The sequence below is a fragment of the Trichosurus vulpecula genome, chromosome 3 (assembly GCF_011100635.1).
Source record: "Trichosurus vulpecula isolate mTriVul1 chromosome 3, mTriVul1.pri, whole genome shotgun sequence".
Lineage (NCBI taxonomy): Eukaryota > Metazoa > Chordata > Mammalia > Diprotodontia > Phalangeridae > Trichosurus > Trichosurus vulpecula.
Genome location: NC_050575.1, coordinates 208,434,861 through 208,451,353, shown reverse-complemented (window position 1 = coordinate 208,451,353; position 16,493 = coordinate 208,434,861).

The window sequence follows — 16,493 nt, the reverse complement described above, 5'->3', positions numbered from 1 at the left end:
AATAACAGCCCTAGGAAGCAGATGCTATGTTGTTATCCCCCTCATTATCCCCATTTTACAGTTGAGGAACCTGGGGTGGACAGAGGTCAAATGATGTGTCCGGGGTCACATAGTTAGTAAATATCTGAAGGTATGTTCGAACTTAGTTCTTCCTGACTCTAGGTCCAGCACGCTGTCCACTGAACCACCCTGTTGCCTCTGTAGCTGGCATATATAGTGCCTTAAGGTTTCCAAAGCACTTTATAAATATTGTGATATTACAAAGTGGGTAATTAACAGATATTGATGCCAAGAGCAGTGGACTGGGAATCCACAATGGGGTTGTAGTCCTGGCTCTTTGACCGACAATAGAGCTAGGTCAGTCTCTTAGCTCACCTAGCCGTCCCTAGAGTGAGGAGAGTGGGTTGGATAAGCTTGAAGAGATCCATTTGATTCTAGCCTAGGTCAAGCTCAAGGCCAACAGTGGTTCTGGAGGGGTCAGAGTCACGGTGGTGTGTGTGTATTGGGGGATCCAGTGAATGGTCACTCACTTGTAATCAGTTCAATTGGATTAATAGCTCTGGTGAACTCCTTTGTGGATCTTGGAGCAGAAACCAGACCACCGGCGCTCCTCAGAAGCACCCTGGTGAAGGGGATGCTGGGGCTGTCCTTCCAGGGACTAGAAGGGCCTGAGCTCTCTGAATGGAGGGAAAGAGTGCCTTCTTCCCAGGAAGCTGACAAGGAGGCCAGGTCAAGTGGGAGCTGAGAATCCTGAGCAGGGAGCAGATGAGATTCATTTGGTTGGGAGGGTCCACTGAGGTTTGATAATGAGGTACATGCACACTGGTAGGATAGAGGGAGGTAAGAATAAGAGTGTGGGGGTTGGGGAAATGGAAATTCCCAGGAGGTTAAGGTGGTAGGTGGATTTATACCGTTGAGTGTGGGAGCCCTTCGTGTAAGCACCTGGTGTGTGGGAGGAGAGGGAATCAGAGAAGAATCAGAGAAGAGAAAGTGGAGGAGGGCGCTGACAGGAGAGCTCTCTTCAAGTGTTTAGAGGGCTGTCATGCACTGAGGAAAGATTAGACTCGTTCTGTTTGGTCCCCGAGGGCAGAACGAGGGGCAATGGTTAGAAGATGCAGAGTCAAATTTCGGTTTGTTTCCAGGGAAATTTCCCCAATTATTACAGCTGTCCCAGAGTGTAGTCAGTTATTCCAGGAGATAGTGAGCTCCCCATCATTGGTGATCTTCAAGGAGAAGCTGGTCTTTGTTGTTGTTCAGCCATGTCCGACTCTTCATAACCCCGTGGGGTTTTCTTGGCAAAGATCCTGTAGTGGTTTGCCATTTTCTTCCCTAGTTCTACTCAAGGGGTAAGTGACTTGCCCAGGGTCACACTGCTAACAAGTGTCTGAGGTCAAATTTGAACTTTGGTCTTTCTGATCTTTCTGCCTAGTGCCCTAACTACTATGCCATCTAGTGGCTGGACAGACACTCATTAGGTTGTGCAAGATTCTTTTTAGGTTTGAGTTCAACTAGATGGCTGCTGAGGTCCCTTTCAGCTCTCAAATTCTGCATAGCAAAGGGCGCCCAGTGCAGAGACCAAGAGCAAAGATGCTGGGGCTGGTGAATCTGCCCCGTTTCTTTATCCTCCTCCCTCCGTTCAGGGCTCAGGCCCAGTTCTTTCACAAGCTTCTCTGAGAATATCCTGCCTTGCTCTCTGAGAGAGTCCTGTCCCATGTCTGTAGCCAGAGACATAGGCACCTGGACTGGCTTGGCCTAGCCTGGAGGGAAAGAGCTGGAACTGAAATACTCCAAATTCAGAGACCATACCTATCCTCACTCACATTCTCCAAGGCTGGTTTCCACAGTGAAGTGGCTTTCATATTGCTATCATGATCCAAAAGTCCATTATTCACAAAGAGTAACTCTATAGTTACACATATATATATGTATATAATACATATATATATATGTATATGTATTTTTTTTTCTGAGAGCCAATGTGGTATAGTAGATAGAGAGCCTGCCCTGGATCCAGGAAGATTTGGGTTCAGGTCCCACTTCTGTCTGTGTGACTGTGGGCAAGTCACTTACCTTTGACCACTGATCTAGACAGCTCTCTAATTCAAGATCCAGAGAAAGGTACTGCCCTGCATTAAAAGAAGGAGTTTCCTCTTCTGGCAGAACCCAATAACAATAATGTCACTAGCCCAGTCCCTTTCTCTATATTTCTAGAGTATTCTTCCCCACCTTGAGTTTACTCACTCTTTTGCAAGGGGGCAAGGAGATTGTGGTGAGAGGGGTGTATAGAAGGCAGAAAGCACAGGATTTGGAGAAAACGGAACTAGGTTTTAGCTTCCTCATTTTACAAACGAGGGGCTTGGAGTAGATGACCTCAGGTCTCTTGTAGCTCTAAATATGTGCAATGTGAAACTATGAGATGTTGCAAAATTGGAAAGGACCTTAGAGATCCCTTCTACTTCTTTACAGATCAGGGGCCAATTTTACAGAAATTGGGGCCTGGTGAGGTTGCCTGGGCTTACACAGCTAGGCAGTAGTAGAGCTGGGACTGGAATTCAAAGTGTTCTTCACCCTCTCCCACTCAAAAGTATAGTTCATGAGTCCACACAAATATGCTTGCTCTTACTAGTCAGGTAGGCAGCTAGGAAGAGCAGTGGAGGAGTGCAGGCCCTGGACTTAGGAAGTTCAAATCCAGCCTCAGACATTTGCTAGCTGCGAGATGTTGGGCAAGTCGTTTAAACCTGTTTGCCTCAGTTTCCTCATCTGTCAGATGAGCTGGAGAAGGAAATGGCTAACCACTCCAGTATCTTTGCCAAGAAATGGGGTTATAAAGAGTTGGGGGAAAAATGATTAAACAACAAAGTTATGCTTTTTCCTTCTGGAATTTGTTTTGTTTTGGACACAAATGCAAAACATTTTCCCATTTATTCTGGTTAAATTTAATTTGATTAACTTTAGTCCATTGTTCCAGCCTCGGGAGACTTTTTCAGATTCTGATCTGAGATATAAACTGTCCTTCCAGCTCTGGGTCCTGTGCATAGTTGATAAGCTCTCCAGAAAGAAGGTCCTAACCCAGAAAGGGCAACCAGGGGTGACTGATTGTTGGGGCAAGCCCAGCACAGAAAAGATTTCAACACTGGCCTAAGTATTGACAGGAAGTAGGTAGTCTGATGTGGAGGTTAAGAAGTTCATGTGGGGGCCAGATTATGACTGGATGGCAGATGGAGAGAAAGGGGAAGATTCTACCCCTCCCCACCTTTACCAAAGTGATTTTTTTAGGCCTATCTACCTGTTTCCCTCAGGGAGGCCAAATGCCTTATCTTATCTCCCCTATGGCCCTCTCCCCTCCCACCCTACCCCAACCTCCTCCAGGAAGATTCTATCCGTCTCTTGGCTTGGCAGGCCCCAGCTCAGGATCCAGATTTGTCTCCCTTAGCATCAGATCATGGTTTACTGCACAATGTCTTCCCTGGGCAAACACACTTATCTTTCCTTCACCTTCCTCTTCTTCCAGGTCACCTAGAAATCCGGCATCTTTTTTTCAGCTCAGAATTTTCTTTCACTCTCAAGTTCAAGGCTTTATATTTTTCTAGGGTTCTGGGACAAAACTTCAGGGGTGGAGTGGGGTGGGGTGAGGTGATTAGGGCCAGAATAGGAGGAGGGTAGGGGGGAGGGGTGATCATGGAGACTTGTTTTCTGGCCCTCTTGTGGTTATAGCTAGAAATGAGGGACAGAATTGAAAAAAGGTATGCCAGCTTCAGAATGCTGAATTAAAGAATGCAGGATTTAGAATTTGAAGCTGGGGGTCATCTAGATAGACCAACTCCATCATTTTTCATGACTGTTAGAGAAGGAAAGGATCTTGGAGATAATTTACTCCATTTATTATTCATTCTTCATGTAATATCTGGATCACTCCATTCTTACAGGTAAGAGCCTCAGAAAATCTAGCCCATGATCAAGGTGCTTTGCGGCTCTACTCAAAAGCATAGATCTTGAGCCTCCACCAATGTGTGTACTCCTACTAGTCAATCAGGGGACGCACATATTCAACATAAGACATTTAGTGAAATAACATAGTAAGAAAAGAAGCAATAAAACATAGCACCCCACCCTCCATAAACCTAGGACAAAGATTCTCATAAATTAACATATTATTAATGGAAAGAGCATGTATGACGATCACACATGAGTTCGCATGGGTAGAGAATATTTGTGGAGGTGTAACTCACATCTCCTACGTTGTAGGGTGTCTTCTCGTGATGTCATCATACTTCTCTCTCTTGTTCCCCACTGGGCCTGTTCCTGGGTACTATATCGTATCCCTGTTGCTCCACGTTGGTTGTATGAGGTGTTCAGGGAGGACTAGCCCCTCTGGGGTGAGGGCTTGCCAAGACCTTTTGAGGGCTGCTTATCCACCTTTGGTATCCACCTGCCACCCAACTCTCACTTGTGGCTCCAAGAAGCTGTAGCATGTGCAGTGACAGCACCCTGGTAAAAAAAAAAAAAACAAACCAAAAACAAACCAAAACCTTCTTTGCAAATAGGTTGAACCAGGTTGAGAGTAACTGACAGGTTAGGGGGATGTTTACTCCAAGCATGTGAAGACTTCCCCCTGCAGAATGGGAGGATGTGAACAATTTGTTCCAAGGGCCATCAAGGCAGCTGAATTAGTACTATGGAACACTTGAGGCTTGATCAGACATTGAAGATGCCAAGGTCGTCCACTACAAACCAGCCATCACCGGTCATCTTGACTTTTGTCTTGCCACTAGACTTCAATGACTGGAAGAGTGAGGCTGATGGCTTTGTGCACCTTGGCCTCACTTAAATCCAATTCACTCACGAGTCGAGATGTCACTCCATGATGTCATTGGTCCTCTTCAAAAATGAAAGACAAACAAGAACAAGAAGTTCTTGGCTCCTCCTGCCTGAGTATCAAGTCTTTGATTCCTACCCCTCCCTCTCTCTCTCTCTTGCTCTTGCTCTTTCTCGTACTTACCTCTCCCCCTCCTCTCTCTTCCTACCTTTCCTCTTCCCTCTCCCTGTCTCTGTCTCTCCATCTGTCTCTCCTCTTCCCTCTGTCTCTCTTGACCTCTTTCTCCTCCTCTGTTTCTCTGTCTCTCTGTCTGTCTCTCTCTCCTCTTTCCCTTTCCATCTCTGTCTGTCTCTCTTTCTGTCTTTTCTCCCTGTCTCTCTCCGTCACTGTCTCTGTCCCTCCATGTCTCTGTCTCTCTCCCTCACCTTTTTCTCTCTCCCCTTTCTCTGCCCACTCCCCTCCACCTTTGCTAGGTTTTACCCGGAATCCTTAGGGGAGGTGCTACCTCTTCCACGTAAGATGAGGAGTGGGTTGTGTCATCTCTGTTTCAGCTTAGCCCCCAGATCCTAAGCTTCTACTATTCAGCAGGTCTTCTCACACATCTAATAATCAGACTAGGAACGAACAACTTAGCATACTTCTCTCCATAAAGGAAAAGGATCTACAGGTTTTCGTGGTCTTCACCTCTAAGGTCTACATTCTTTTAGAATGAAAAATAGCCAGTCAGCTACTTATTCTTACTACTACTACTACTGCAGTTGTTTTAGTTGTATCTGACTCTTCCTGACCCCATTTGGGGTTTTCGTGGCAGAGATCTGGAATGGTTTGCCATTTCCTTCTCTAGTTCATTTTACAGACAAGGAAACTGAGGGAAAGAGGATTAAGTGGTTCGCCCAGGATCACGCAGTTGCTAAGTGTCTGAGGCTGGATTTGAACTTAGGCAGAAGAGTTTTCCTGACTTCAGGCCCAGCAGTCTATCTATCATCTAGATGCCTCTATTATTCTAGACACAGTATTTATTTCAAAATATCAGAGTCAATTAGTTGTTTTCTTATTTGATTTTTCTTTTAACTGTCTAAAAACACACTTTGTTGATGTACTTTGTTTTCATAATATAGCTATTATCCCTCAATCCAGATTGAAGCTGCACATTTGACCAAGGAAACAATTAAGGAAAGACATCCAATAAACAAACCTTGTTTGACAAGCAATGTACATAACATTCTGTCCTAGCAGTCCCTCACTCTCTGCCCTGAGGGAAGAGGTGTATTTGGTTATCCAGCCAACTAATTGAAGCCTGCAGGCATTTAGCCTGTCTTACTTCTTTCTTGCTAGCAGGATCAATTTCTCTGTTCTAATTCTCTACCTGATTTAGGGTGAGAATATTCCCTTTAACTCCTATCCACTCTGTGCATGCATCCTATGTGAATAATTTTAAAGGCTACTTCACAATACAGTGCAAAAGGCTGTCTGAGGCTGAGGCACCATGGTTTCTTTAGGATCTCCCAAATCTGTCTAGTCTTGCCACTCAAAAGAGTCTGAGCAAGGGCAAAAGCTAAGCTGAGAGGGTAAGGTCATTGTCTCCCTCCTGGCTAATACTGACACCTTTATTATATTTACAACAAGCCCTCCGGGCTTTGAACTGCCCTACTTCTGCATGAGAAGATTGAGGCGTCTAGAGGTTAAGTGATTTATATGCCCCAAATCACCCAGGTAGAAAATTCCAGATTCAAATTAGATCATCTGGCCCAAATCCGTTGTTTCCATGACACTACTCTACCCATAAGACCATAAGATGGAATTTCACAACCTTGGGGAGCCATGCACCACTGCAGGGGCATAAGATTCTGGGGGGTGAAGAGCAGGGTTAAAACAATTACCAAAATTATTACATATTTTTGAGGACAACTCTGACTCACTTTTTTCAAATAGATTTTTGTTTTCAATCACTTAACTTTCCCCCTGTATCTCACCCACACATCCATCCCTCCTAACAAATAAAAGAATAGAAAAAAAGATCCACTAAAACCTATCAGTATATTGAAAAAAATTGACATTATGTACAATGTTTCACACCCATAGAACCTCATTCCCAAACCTCTACAAAGCAGTGCGGGTGGAGAGAGCAGTGACTTCTGATATCTCACCTTTGGGGCCAAGTTGTTTCTTCATAGTTTTGCAACATTTTGATCATTTTGTGGCGGTTGGTGTTTCTGTTTAAATTGTTGTAGTCATTATGTATATATTTTCCTGGCTCCACTTCACTTTTCATCAGTTCATGTGAGTCTTTCCATTCTTCTCTGATTTCATCAGATTCCTTGTTTCTTGCAGCCCAGTAATATTCCATTATATGTACTACCACAATTTGCTTAGCCGTTCTTCAATCAATGGACACCTACTTTGTGGTAAATACCGCAATAAATATTTTGGTGTGTATAGAGACTCTCTGGCAGCAACCTTATGCCTAACAGTGACAACCACTTTTTTCACTAAAAGCAAAGTTAAAATCAAAGTAAACGAAAGTGAGACTAACAAGGAAAGTTCACTCTAATAGTAAGTATAGCAGTGGTTATTTGATACATGTGCAAATGGAAGCAACTAGGTGGTGGGATGGATAGAGGGCTGGGCCTGGAGTCAGGAAGACCTGAGTTCAAATCCAGCCCGAGACTTAACCCTGTTTGCTTCAGTTTCCTTATCTGTAAAACGAGCTGGAGAAGGAGTATCTTTGCCAAGAAAACTTCAAATGGGGTCATGGAGAGTTGGACACAACTGACTGAACAACAACCAATGTGCAAATGAAGTCAAACTTGAGACAGGTCAAATTTGAGTCCGACTCCTGTTGAATCTCCATACAGGCAAGATCTGTCACCACTTCTGTCAGTTGGTGTAGTCTCAGAACATGTATGAGTTGTACTGTCATGCAATTTAGGCACCTCAATGTGAAGTGGGTAAACTATGAGTCAAATGTACCTGTCAGTTTTTGATTGCCAATATGCATTCCTGACCTCTGAAACGCATATGGGCTGAAAGCATCATGATTCTGTTATGTTGCTCAACATCGTTCATTTTGGTTAATTGCAATATATAATAAGCTGGTTTAAAAAAACACTTCAGCTTACAAAATAACTCGCTATAGACAATTGCATAAAATTCTCAATAATTACATATTAATGTAATTTTCTTAAATAAAATTGTTATTGCCATTTTTTTTTTCCATTTTGGACCAGACTTGTGACTTCATTAATACAGGGAGCTCTCCATTAAGGAGCTCCCTCTGATAATACTAGTCAGGACTTTCTTTGCAAATTATAGTCTTGACTAGAGAGCTGCCTAGAGAACTGAGAGGTTGAGTGATTTGCCCAAGGTCACGCAGCCAGTATGTATGGCAAGGGGACTTGAGCCCAGGTCTTCCTGATTCTAAGGATCTCCCTGAATCCCACACACTGTACTTCCTCTGCTACTGTTTTTTTAAAATACCACTTCATGATGGATAAATATATAACTGGTTTGAAGAAGAAAATCTATAGAAGCCGCTGAAATTGCAAAGGCTGAAACTGCAGAGATATTTTAAGTAGCAGAAATACAGAAACATATTTTAAATTTTATTTTAACAAAATATGAGTTAAGAAGATTATTGTGTGGGTTGTTTTTTGAAAAGTGTTGGGGATATCACATTTAAAAAAGGGATGGGTGTCACTACATAAAATTTGTAAGTCACTCATTAAGGGGAGTTTAGAGTAGCCAGATCAGACCAAGAGATCAGAATCTCTATATAATTAATCATATTTATATACCTCTAAATTTACAAAGCTCTTTTCTCAGAACAACTTTGTAAATTGTGTTAGCATAAGTATTCTAAAATTCTATGAGTCTTTTATTACACTCATATTATGTGTAGCAGGGGCTGTCCCCCACATGTATCCTGTGGCAGAATGCATATTCCTGGTCTCTTCTCCCCCAACCCTTCTTCAAGAGAGACTTTAATTCCTGTCAGGAGGGAGAAGCAGGAGCTTGGGGCCAGAAGCTTGGTCCCTCCACTCTCTTCAGAGAGAATAGGCCTAGAATTATATCCGTCTGTTCCCTTAAATATTGTTAGTCTAGGATGTGGTTTTCAGGTTCAAGTTAAACTTCTGGTCAATGTTCATTTTGGGGGGGGAGGAAGCAGGATCCCAAACTTTATATCCAAAACTTGACCCCTTTCCCACCAAATACAAGTTCCTCAATGAATACATATAGAACAAGAAAGACATCTATTCAAGTAGGTAGTAAAATCGAGATCAGTGAAATTATACATAGGAGAATATCTATCACACAATACAAGAGTGAAGGGAAGGGAAGGGAAAATTCCCCAGTCTATAGTGTTGTAAGCTGGTGATAGGGACATGATGGAGACTGTCAGCTCCTCTCATGTCTTTCCCAGTCTTATTTTCCCTTTAGCGACCTGAAGTGTGGTTGACATTGTCCATCTTCTCTCTCCAAGGTAGAAGCCAATAGCCCCAGAAGAAACTGAAGAAGCCTTCCTTAAGACTCTCAAGTTGGAAGAATGCAAACTTCTTTCTCCCTCCCTGGGCAGTTCTTCAACTGCAAGGCATTGACCACCAATGAAGAGAGAGTCTTATATCAATGGGCTTTGGGATTCAGTGACACGGATGATGAAACTGAGGCTCAGAGAGGTTAAATGACTTTTAATCTATCAAACAGCAAACATTTACTAAGCACTTATTATGTATCAAGAACTGGGCTAAGTGCTGGGGTTGATAAAAGAGGCAAAAGACAATCCCTACCTTCTAGCAATTTACAATCTAATATGCAAACATATATATATGTATACATATATATATATACATATATATATATACATATATCAAGCTATAGACAGGATAAATGGAGCTAGTTAGCAGAGGGAAGACACTGGAATGAAAAGGAGTTGTTTGGGATGTAAAGAAAGTGGGGTTGGGGAGTTGGTGGGGTGGAGGTGGGGTCAGTAGTGTAAGTAGAGGAGGGGGAACATTGTAGGCATGGGGGACAGCCAGAGAGAACACCCAAACCTCCGAGAGAGGAGTGTCTTGTTTGTGGAATAGCAAGGAGGCCAGTGTCATCGGATCCAAGAGTATGTGGTAGGGAGTGCGGTGTAAATGGAAAGGTAGGCAGAGGCTAGGTTATGTAGGGCTTTTAATGCCAAACACAACATTGTGTATTTGTTCATGGAGGCAGTGTTCCTTGCCAGGGTTTATCCCTGCCTCTCTGGACTGTCTCTATCATGAGCAGCACAGAAATCTCTTCGCTCTGGCAGTTCACTCTCCTCCTAGACTTCTCACACTGGAAGTACCCTCCAGCCCGGTGTCCACTTCCTCTGTCCTCCTTCTCCCTCTCCTGCTTTCCACCTTCCTTTTACGTGTTGTCTTCCCACATTACAAAGTTAGCTCCTTGAGGGCAGGGACTGACTGTCTTTCTGCTCGTGTGTGAATGCCCACTACTTAACAAGGTGCCTGGTACATAGTAAACATTTAACAAATGCTTGTTGACTTGGTGGTTTGTCTATGGTCATACTGCTAACAAGTATCAGAGCTGGCATACAAACACTGGAGCTCCTGGCTCTAAGCCTAGCAGTCTTTTCATTACACTATACTGTCTGTCAGGGTCCCTGGAATTTCCAAGAATAACTTGGGTCTCCCAATGGATGAAATACAGGCATCTCTTGCTTAATACCATTTATTTGAGTCTGTTAAAGCACAGTGTTAGGTGAATCAATGTTAATGGGGGACAGTTAGTTCCTTGGGAACAATGAATACGCACACAAACTAAGTACTTACATGAAGTAAGTAATGCAAATGATGGCAAAGTGATTGACGCTCAGGGGAATGAGTATAGCTGGAGTTCAAACTGTAATTAATACTAATAGCTAGTATTTTTATTGGGCAACTAGGTGGTGAAGTGGATGGAGTGCTAGGCCTAGAGGCAGGAAGACATCTTCCTGAGTTCAAACTTGGCCTCAGACACGTACTAGCTCTGTGGACCTTGATCGAGTCACTTAACCTTGTTTGCCTCAGTTTCCTCATCTGTCAAATGAGCTGGAGAAGCAAATGGCAAGCCACTCCAGGAAGGTCCATTTGTTTTGGTTTTTTTCCCCATTTAATAGTATCTTATTTTTTTCCAGTTGCATGTAAGATAGTTGCCAACATTCACTTTTATAAAATTTTGAGTTCTAAAATTATTTTCTCCCTCCCTCCCTCTCTCCCTCCCTCCCATCCCCCACCCCCAAGATGGCAAGCAATCTGAAAAAGGCTATATGTATACAATCATATTAAACATGTTTCTACATCCATGTTGTGAAAGAAGAATCAGAACAAAAGGGAAAAACCACGAGAAAGAAAAAAACAAAAAAAGAGAAAATAGTATGTTTTGATCTGCATTCAGACTCCATAGTTCTTTCTCTGGATGTGGATAGCATTTTCCACCATGAGTCTTTTGGAATTGTCTTAGATCATTAAATTGCTGAGAAGAGCTAAGTCTATCATAGATGATAGTCACACAATGTTGCTGTTACCGTGTACAATGTTCTCCTGGTTCTGCTCACTTCTTTTAGCATCAGTTCATGTAAGTCTTTCCAGGTTTTTCTGAAATTCACCTGCTCATCATTTCTTATAGCATAATAGTATTCCATTACATTCACATACCACAACTTGTTCAGCCATTCCCCAATGGATGGGCATCCCCTTAATAGAAAGGTCCATCTGGCAGCTGAGTGGAAGACAATCTGGAGCAGAGAACACTTGAGGCAGGATGACCAATCCATGATATTTCTGGTTATTTCCTCTTACCATGCCTGCTGAATCATACACAGAAAAAGGAAAAAGATGTACAATTTTTTTAAATAAAGAAAATGAATTGAAACTACACACGTCAAATGACTTCCTGTGACTTTTCCCCATTACGTAGAAAAACATTATCTCTGTTGCTGTTCAAGTGAATAGTTGCCGAGTCAGTGCCCGAAGGTATTTCCTGCAACATCTCAACTCTGCCATTTTGAGACCATGAACTATTTCTATGATTTCATTCACTATTTAAAGCTATACACTATAAGACCTAGAAGGGAACCTAGGGGTCATTAAGTCCAAGCCTCTAACTTTTCAGGATAGAAGACCGAGGCCCAGGGAGGAGTGTGGTATATCAGCACTTAAATGGTGGCACAGTGGATAAAGTACCTGGAGTTGGGAAGACTCATCTTTCTGGGTTCAGATTTGGCTTCTGACACTTACTAGATGTGTGGTTCTAGGCAAGTCACTTAACCCTGTTTGCCTCAGTTTCCTCACCTGTCAAATGATCTGGAGAAGGAAATAGCAAACCACTCCAGTATCTTTGCCAAGAAAATCTCCAAAAGGGATCATGGAATCAGACATGACTGAACTACCAAATGTTTGTAAAACACTTCACCTGCGTTGTCTCATTTGATCCTTCGCAACAACCCTGGGAGGTAGGTGCTGTGATTATTATCCCCATATTACAGAGAAGCAAACTGAGGCAGAGAGAGGTTATGTGATTTGCCCAAGGTCCCATAACTAGTGTCTGAAGCAGGATTTTAATCCAAGTCCAATACTCTATCTACTGGCCATCTAGCTGCCTATAGTGGAAAGAGCTCTGGACCTGATGATGCCAAAGAACCTCAGCTTAGTCACTTGTTGAGTACAGCAGGGGCAAGTCATTTAACTCCTGTGGGCTGATTTCCCCTGGTATAAAAAGGGGAAATGAGACTAGATCATCTGCAGGGTTTCTTCCTGACCTAAAGCCTAGGAACCTAAGGAGTGACAGCTCGCCCAAGGTAACAAGGCTAGTTTGTAGCAGAGGTGGAAACTAGACCACCCTGATTCTCAGCCCTACATCCTTTCCATGATACCATACCCAAGCTGATCTCAATAATTTTGAACTTACAAGTGGGTTCCTTGGCTCAGAAATGAGTCAACTGAAGAAGAAGGAAGGTAGATGGGAAGGTTTTGTGATTTCAGTGGCATGAAACCTTGTAGATCAAATATAAGCTTCTTGAGGTTTTGTCTTTTTCTTTACATTCCTAGCTCATGCCTGGCCCACAGTTGGGGGACGAATGAATATCTGTTGAATAAATGTTTACTGAAATGGGTTCTTGGCCTTTTTCCCCTCCATAATGTGGAAAACTTTATCTTCGGTACTAAAGAGACTCTCGCTTAGTCATTTCAGGAGGAGAAAGATTTTTCCCATCAGTCTCTGGATTTTCCCCTATAGTTGTGCCCACTTTTCTATCACTTGCTGTTGCCATGATCAAAACACAAAGTCTTTCTATGGTTATACATAGGCTTCCTGCCAAGGTGGAAACCAATGCCAGGGTGTGGACAGCCCTGAGCTTACAGGGAAGAGCAGGTAAACTGATGTGTTTAGATGGAAGAGGAAGTGAGAAGCAGAGAAATACTCTTCTGATAGCCCTTCCCAACAAAGATTATGTATGGGAAGGGGCATAGGGAAGGAAACAAACATTTTTAAAGTGCTTACTATGTGCCAAGTACTTTACAATATTATCTCTTTTGTACCTTATAACAACTCTGGGATGTAGGTGCTCTTACTAATCTCATTTTACACATGAGGAAAATAAGGCACAGAGATGGGTTAAGTGAATTTCCCAGGGTCGCACAGCTAGCAAGTGTCTGAGACAGGATTTGAACTTGGGTTTTCCTGTCTCTAAGTTCAGAGCTCTATCCTCTGTCCCACCTTCCCATGTGCCAAGGCTGTATACCTGGAGTCCCAACTGTAACACTGTGGAGCTACTCCCTGGTATCTACTGGCAGAGTAAAATGGGAACTATTATTGTATTCCAAGCCCTATGTTGGTCATGTTGGATGTTTCCCAGTGTGAATGTCAAGCAATTTGAGGACTTTCATTCCAATGTTTGTGAAATAAAATCTATTAGGTTCATTTAGTATTCACAGGAAATAGTGAGATGGCGGGGGGGGGGGGTGGGGGTGTGGCACTAACCAGTCGTGCAGCCTTGGGCAAGCCTTGTTTGAGCCTTAATTTCCTTCCCTATTAAATATGGGGGTGGTGGATTTGATTTTTTTCTCAAGGTCTCTTCTGAGTAGATGATTGTATGACATGATCATCTGGCAAGGAACCATAATTTCCTCTATTCATATAATTTTTAAAAACATTTTTAAACAATTAACATTAACATTTTTTTAACATTCCAACTTTGAAGCATAATGTCTACCCCAAATAATCATAACTCCTAAGGGAGCTTCTGGGTAATATAGCCGAATTCATTCATTTTGATAAAGCCCTACTGGTGACAAACCCTATTGAGAGTCCTGACTGTAGTGTTTCTTGCTCCCGCTCCTCCCCCCCCACCCCGCCCCATCTTCTATAAGGTGCCAAGTGTGAGTTGGGGTGGGGGGCTGGAATGGAGGGTGGTGGATGGCTTTTGCCGATGTAAGGACCAAGCTAGAAGACTGCAAGAAGTCATAAGCTCTGGTTGGAATCTGACAAGGGAGAAACAGTGTACAGCATTTCTCCCTTTACGGCTGTGCTGTTTCCAAGATTTGAGCAAGCGGTGGGTGGGCGATTGCTGTTTTGCTCCAGTGCCCCCCATCCCAGTCCATCAGGAAAAGATGAGAAACAGAGAGAAGACAGCTAGCACACTGAGCAAGCCTATGAAGGCACAGAGCAAGCATCAGTTAGGGGAGCCAGTGGTGGCGAGACATGATTTCTCCTTCTAGTGTGATTCTGATAGCGAGAGGTCTTTGGGTGGGGAGAGAGGGAAGTTCAGACTCAAACATAAATGGCCGTAGCTCACTCAAGCCATGTCACGTTTAAACCCTGTATGTTTCATTTCTGATTTCATTTCAGCAAATGCTCTTTCATCTACAACTGCGTAGTCCTTTCGGAGGCATGCAAAATTGGGTGAATAGGATCTTGTGGGACGACGCTAATGTGCCAAGCTATAGGCGTGATTTCTGAGGGAATTAATTTATACGCCTAAGGCTCGCTAAGAATCTCGGAAAGGCAACTACAGGGAGGCCCTTCATACTAAGCTTGAGGCTACAGTCTGGTGGCACATGCTCAGTCCAAGCTAGCTGGGCCAGTTTGAGCTTGGAGCGCCACCTGGTGGCCTACAGAGATATTGCACTCTATGAAGCTGCTCCTGCCACACCCCACGTTCCCTATCCCCAGGAGACCCGTGAAGGGGGATAAGGGCATCATATCTAGGCACACTTATTTTACATACAGATGAGGACATGAAGACACAGAGAGCGGACGCGACTAGCCTCAGGTAGCACAGATACTTAGTGGCAGAGCCAGGAACAGAACCCAACTCTATGAATTCAGTGCTTTTCCCACTGTATCTCTAGGATAAGATACAAAGTCAGCGTGGTGGGCAAAGCCCTCCCCGACCTAGCTTACACCACCTTTGCACTGCCATTTCATATTACTGCCTTTCACATCCTCCCCGTGTTCCAGCCTGCTAGGGCCCTCTATCTCCTGCCTCCCTATCTCTGCAAAGGTAGACCTTTCTGCGTGGAATTCGTCCCCTACCCCTAGTTCTCAGGATCTTTTCCTTCAAAGCACAGCTTGGCAAAGAGCCAATTCCTACAGAAAAGCCTTTGCCGATCTTTCTTAATTGTGAGTGAGTACTCCTCAGTTGTTAGTTAAGTCATCTAGGTGGTGCTGTAACTCTGGGCAAGTCACCCTCTGCCTCAGTTTTCTCATCTGTAAAGTGGGGGTAAATAACAGAGCCTCGAAGAGTTGTTGTGAGGCTCAAATGAGATAGTATTTGAAAAGCGCTTTGCAAAACTTAAAGCTATTATTAGTAGTACTCTTGCTATCCTCAAATTATGTTGTGTATCTTTTTACTTAACTGTACTTTTCCTGAAGAACGTAAGATCCTTAAGAAAAGTAGCTGTTTTCATTTTGCCTTTGTATCTTCAGACTCTGATCATGGTGCTTGAAGACGGTGTTGTTGTTGTTGTTTTTCGGTCCTGTCTGACTTTTCGTGACCCCATTTGGGGTTTTCTTGGCAGAGATGCTGGAGTGGTTTGCCATTTCCTTCTCCAGCTCATTTTACAGTTGAGGAAACTGAGGCAAACAAGGATAAGTGACTTGCCCAGGGTCACACAGCTGGTAGAAGGCGTTTAATTAATGTTTGTGGAATTGCATACTGCCCAGCCTCCATTCATTCAACAAATATTTACTGAACACTTGCAGAAAGTACTGATAGGTACTTGGGATGGTGGGGGGAGGGTGAAATAGAAAGATGAATACCACTTGCCCCTTGCACGTTGCATGCCTACCAAGAACAAGAACCATTCTGGGTATAGGCTGGAGTCCCAGCTGTTACACTGTGTAGCTACTCCCTGGTATCTACCGGCAGAGTGAAACATGACCTGTTATTGTATTCCAACTCAGGGTATAATTAATAACAATAATAACTAACCTTTACACAGTGCCCTATGTGCCCTGACACTTTGCTAAGCCCTTTTAAAATTAAATCTCATTTGATCCTCACAACAACCCTGGGGGGGGTAGATACCATTGTTATCCTCATTTTACAGATGAGGAAACTGAGACAGAAGGTTAAGTGACTTGCCCGGGGTCAACACATCTAATAAGTGTCTGAAGCAGAATTTGACCTCAGGTCTTCTAAGTCCAGGCCATAGCC